General features: G+C 51.3%; 1 protein-coding gene across 3 annotated transcripts in view; it reads right to left on the reverse strand.

Moving 5' to 3' along the window:
- Nucleotides 1-4,151, reverse strand: part of Afap1 (actin filament associated protein 1) — a 114,537-nt gene extending 110,386 nt beyond the window's left edge. For 2 of the 3 annotated variants that reach the window (XM_050141108.1, XM_050141110.1), the window contains exon 1: nt 3,984-4,151. The gene's annotated coding sequence lies outside the window, so the exon portion shown is untranslated. The other variant, XM_050141109.1, reaches the window with a different exon arrangement.
- Nucleotides 4,152-6,000: the final 1,849 nt, after the last annotated feature.

Genomic DNA, 6,000 nt, shown 5'->3' on the forward strand with positions numbered 1-6,000 from the left:
ACCTAGACATACAGTCTGAGAAAAGTCACTCCTCCACTGTTATGGATCACAGAGGTATCAAACTCCAGAAAAAAAGGGGAAGTGACATCATGGTTTAAACCCTCCTGGCAGTCACAGAACTATCCCAGACACTGCGGACAGATGGTCCCTAACCAACATGATGTGTTTGGTGATGGGTGAACACGGGCAAGAGGACCGTACTGAGACTGTCCAAATCTAACTCTGCCCCTGTGCAGTCTCTCCACAGAGAGCCCTGTCGCTCCATCTGGACAGAAATCAAGGTGGCTACAAACGAAAAGTACTCATCACAGTGAGCCTGAGGGGGCTAGGGTCAAGTTAAATATTTAAAAAGAAAGAAAGAAAACCGCAGAGAAAATGCAGCGGACTTTAAAGACGCCTCATAAAGTAGACTTCCCCTGCACAGCAAATCATGTGGAGTACTGAGGAGACAAAAGAGATTCAAGCTGAAAGGTGGATATATCCTGAGTAAATGTTGCAGTGAGGGGCATCACCCGTGGATGGACTTGCCATCATTACTTTCAATCCCTGTCATTATCGAAGTAGCTGAGCGAACTGTGTCCTTTTTATAGACAGACACCAGGCACTACACAGCGAATTCTCACCTCACCACACAAGCACACAAACTAGCATTGAAGGGTTGGTTTCTCCTCCAGAACTTCTCTCCCTAACCCTACATGTCTGATGATGACTCTTTTTACATGCACTAAGATCAAATAAGACTTTCAACGTTTAGACAGAGCCCGAGATATCTACTCGGGGCACTCTCAAAGTTCCATTTGCTTCAGAGTCTCCCAGATAAAATCTCAGCTATAAACTGGGACCGGGAAATGCACACAGTTGGCAGGCTTCATGTGACAACAGACCAGCAGATGCTCTTGAAAACAGATCCACACCCAACGACTTCATTAAGGGGGAAATATGATACAATGAGGATGCAAACAAAACACAATTATAAAGGGTTTGCAAAGGGCCGGAGTGATGCCTTGGGAATAAGAGTGGTACGATGCCTGAGGGGCAGCTCATGGTCAACAGTGCTGGCTGCTCCCAGCACCCAGGAGGCTCACATTGGCTTGCAACCCCAGATCCAGGGGATCTGACACCTTCTTCTGACCTCTGACACCATTCCAGCGTGTGCACACACACACACACATACAGAGGGAGGTGTAAATCTTCAAAAAGGTCAAAAATTTAATTTTAATTTTTTAAAAAGTATGCAAGACAACACCTAAAAGTGCAAGCTCCCATCACAGACACCCAACATTTTAAAAAAATTGTTACTTAATGTTTATGGGTGTTTTGCCTCCATGTGTGTGTGTGTACCACATGCACGCAGTGCCCATGGAAGCCAGAGACACCGTTGGATACCCTAGATCTAGACTGTGTGGGTGTAAGAACTCAAACCTAGGTCCTTTGCAAAGCAGCCAGTACCCCTGACTCTGAGCCTTCCCTTGGCCCTTGGCCCTTGTGCAGCCTTTGTTTAAAAAAAAAACAAAAAACAAAAAACTGAGAAGCAAGGAAGTAACTTGTTCTTTAGACTACATTTTTCAAATATCTCCTGTATTTATACCTTTGCCACAGGCCAACTTCCCTCTGCTATATTTGGTTAGAAGAATGAAGGGTTTAAGGGCCAAGAATGTTCTTTAAAATTGTCTAGTTTAAGACCCTCAAAGGTGAGAAGGCTAAAACACAGAGAAGAAATTACCCAGGAACAGAACATTAATCAACTTCAGGGCCAAAATTAGACTCAATAAACTCTGTTCAAGTACTCTACACCATAAAACACCTCAGTCAGACAGAAAAAAAAATTAAATGGCTTTGGAGAGTCAAAGCTTTGTAGCTTTAAAACAACATGAAAATACCTGGATTTGTGGTGTAGACAAAGGACCTCTCATTTGACCCTACCTCCTGCCTGCTCCGGGCTCAGACTGGGTCTGTGTCTATTAGAGCATTTTTTCAAGCTATGTCAGGTAACCACGTTTGGCCCAAACTCACAATGTCTCTTTAATTCACAGGGTAGGTCCTGAAGGACACAACTAATTCAGGAGGTCTCTGGGAGAAAGTACTGAGAGGCAAAGGCTGGCAAGAGCTAAGCACCCAGAGATGAGCTGCTGGAAGGCCAGAGACTAAGTGTGGATTTATAACGAGGCCACGATGGCTAGAAGCTCAGTTTTCTTTGCATCCCTGCTATTAGACATGGGCTATCTTTTAGAACAAATTGCATGTTGCTTATTGAAACTCCTTGCTCCAACTGCCGCCTGCCCTCTCCTCTCCTCTCCAAAAAACCACTATCCTGATTTCAACACACACACACCACCACCACCACCATCATCCCTGAGATATGACAAGTGGATTTTAAAAGGATCCATCGGTAACTAATAAATGGCTTCCACTTTAGTTAGTAACTGAGGAGAGCACAGCCCGAGGGGCAGCATCATCAGGTCCCCTCCCTAGACTTCACCCCAGGGCTGCCTTCATAAATCTGATCTCCAACTGTAACTGCTTTGGCTTGGTTCCCTGGGTGTGGATTTTCTTGATTCAAATGCACTCTGCAGCCCGCCAAGTTCTTGGGAGAGTTTCCTCCACTTGCCAGGCGCTGGCTGGGAGCTACAAAGTCAACTCTGGCTTTCCAGATTTTTTTTTCCAACGGAAGAAATCAAGAAACAGAGGGCCAAAAGGCTCCCCTCCCTCCAATCAGCAAGGCTCCTGGGTAAGAAACTCCATGGCTGAACTGCGGCTCCCAGCACAGTGACAGCCCCACGCTCCCCAGGGACCCGCAGGGTGAAGGATCGTGGGCAGGCTACTCTGGGAGCACGCGCGCAGCGTGTTCCTTCCTCCCTCCCTCCTCGCCCCCCTCCCCACGGTGCTTCAGCTCACTGGGCAAGGACAATACCAATACATTGAAGAACGGGTGGCAGTGGTCCTCTTCAGGTCAACTGCGCCCAGCACGCACAAGGCTTGGCTCACATCACCGAAACACCAGTGTCCAATGTGCACCCAAAGCAGGGGCTGGGAATGGCAAAGCCTGGGTTGACAAGCCATGGGACACAGGAAAGACCCCCACACACTAGCGGGGGGACCAGAATCCCACGCGTGCATGTCCACACTGTCACCCTCAGTAACACACGAACTCAGTCGTATCAATACAAGACAGAAACAGCCTTTCCACCCGCGAGCTTCCCCACACACAAAGTCCACGCAGTTACCTCCGGAGCCACCCACCACATAGGGAACTAGGAAGGAAAGGCCTCACACAAGGGTTCCTCCCAAGTCCCTCTCAGTGACAGTCAACCAGTTACAGATAAGAGGAAGGGCCAAAAGAGCCCACTCGTAGGGTGACCAGGACCTGGAGGCGCAGAGCCCTGGTGCCACCCGGCAGTGAGACAATACCAGGGCGCACGGACTCGCGAATGCTCGGGTCCATCTGCGCTGGTCCCTTCGGGGTCCCCGTCCCTCCGAAACACAAGGCGGCAGCCACAATCCCTGCAGCGCTTCGGTCTGACCCGCTTCGGTCGACTGCCGAGCCAGGGACCACAGTCCAGTCTAGCGACTGCCCCAGAAAGTCCGAAGACGTGGTCTGCCTTTTGGATATCCGATGCCAGGATCTATGCCCAATCCCTGGAAAACCACTCTTGCCCGCCGACTCTCTCCAACCTTGTCTGAGAATCTTGCAGAGCCTCGGGGATCCTACCTAGCCTTGGGGACTCTGTCCTGTCCAGGGACCCTACTTAGCCCTGGAGACCCTATCTAGTCCTCTATAGGGACCCTGCTCTCTCCGGGGAGACTCTGCCCTGTCAGGAGTCCATGGTCAGCCCTGTCTAGCACCCTGAAGAACCTCGGGGACCTTACCCTGCCAAGTCCTATCTGGGGACCTTGCCCGGCCTGGATATCCTGCCTGAAGACCTTGCCGGGGGACATCCTGGGACACCTGGCCCCTTTTGGGTTCAAAGCCGCCGCTGCCTCACCTCAGGATCTAGTGGCTCGTGCACTCAGGGCGTCCGAGAGGAGCGCAGCCCGCGGAGAGCCAGCTGCTTCAACAATGGAGCCCGGGGCGGGGCCCTGCGCTGCTCAGTGATCGCCTCCCTGTCGGGGCCCGGCGCAGAGACCGGTGTGAGCAGTGGCCGGAGGACTCTGCGCAAGCGCGACAGGCCCCGCCCTCCACCAGAGTTCCGCCCCCCGTAGCCTCAGGAACCGCCCTCTAGCCAATGGAGAGGGAGCTACGCAGAGGGGGCGGGGCCTGGAGGAACAAAGAGAGGTTGGGCGGGGTCGCGGGTCGGGGCCAGCGTCCGGGACTCTTCGCTGACCTGATTTAGCCGCTGGGCTCAGCGCCCTCGTGGACTCGACTCAGCTGCGTCCAGTGCTCATCCCAAACCTAGAATTCTGGTTTCTAAAGCTGAGAGCCAGAGACCGACCTGTTTGGCAGAAAAGGAAACAGGCTCAAGGAGCAAGATCTCTTGTCATCCGTATTTCGATCCTCAAAGTCTTGTCCGTCTTCTAATCACTCAGCAAACATTTCCAAGCGTGTCGGTATCATTAAGAGCGGAAGGAAAGTGAATTTGGGTCCTCCCTTTAGGAGTTGTGCCAAGCAGGTCCGTTTCTCTGCCGCACTTTAAGAGCCCAATATTAGTCTCGTCCCTTTCCTTCAGAGCTTTGGGTTTTGCAATCCCTCGCCAGGCATGACCCCTCCCCACCTATTATCCCCATTTATACACGTCTTTCAAAATCCGCGCACACCTTAGAGGATTCTTCTGGAAAGTATCCCTACAGCATCTCGGGTTCCCTTCTATCTCACAACCTAACTCCCCTCTGCTGCCACAGGGCAGGGCTACCAGGTCTGGAGCCAGCATCCTTCTCCGGGTATGAATACACTGACAAGGAACCTCTTCCACACACATAGTCACTGCAGGATCCAATCCAGCCAGCGGTGACCTCCACTAGATACCAGTTGACCTGCAAAAAATTCACAAACTGCTTACTATCAAAACAGCTTCCACAGACAGTTCAGTCTGGCACACCTTGGGGAGCTGCCTCTCAGCACACTGGAGTCCAGACAGAGCCTCATACTCCGCCAATCAACAGGTAATCTGCTGGCCCAAGCACTGTGGCCTCTTGATCCAGCCCATTCTGAGAGAAGAGGAATTATCCTCAGGCATGGGTTTGATTAGTGTGGTGGTAGGTGCTAATTGTCAACTTATTGTGACAACCTATGAAGGGCTATTTCATCTCTGGGTGTACCTGTACAGAGAAATTCCCTAGATTCGGTTGAGGTGGGAAGACCGGCACTAAATGTGGGTAGCACCACTCACTGGGCCTGGTCACCGTTTGTATAAAGGAGCTGTCTGAGCTCAGGTATGATGTGACCAGATGCCTCCGGAAAAATAGCTAAGACACTCGGGGACAGCCTCCTGCAATAAGGGCCTGGACTTGGACAGAGCAGCAAAGTACTGAATTGTCATGCCCAAGACTGGGGGCAGCTATGTTTGGGAAAACAGAGGGGGGTGGATAAAGAGAGTCAAAGAAGAGAGGGGGGAGGGGACAGAGGGGTTAGAGAGGGCAGAGTGGGAAAGAGTACAGTTGAGGTGGCTGTGACAGCCTAGAACGTTTTAAGAGCAGGAATTTCTACAGCCAGCCAACCCAGTCTGTGTTACTCTATCATCCTGGCATCAAGAGGTGTCCTGTCCTCCAGTAGCTTCAGGCCTGCCTTGTGTGAGCAGACAGGAGTTCAGGGAGGGTTGGGGGTGGCTGATTCAGGCTGGAGCCAGGTAAAGGGCTGGCTGCACAGGAATCCTCCAGAACATCACACACTCTTCTGTCTGGAGTTCAAGCAGTGCAACCCAAGTTTTAGAACTAGTTTATCTAAGGTGACAGGTGGGGTTGGCATCTGCATGGATTTCTGGCCAATCCACAGCAATAAGATGGAGATGTGGACAGTGCCTCAGGCTCCAGACAAAAGTGCAGATATTTCCTTTGAGAGTGTATCAC

Source organism: Alexandromys fortis, unplaced genomic scaffold (genome assembly GCF_014885135.2).
Source record: "Alexandromys fortis isolate MF-2015 unplaced genomic scaffold, M_Fortis_MF-2015_v1.1 scaffold_7, whole genome shotgun sequence".
NCBI lineage: Eukaryota > Metazoa > Chordata > Mammalia > Rodentia > Cricetidae > Alexandromys > Alexandromys fortis.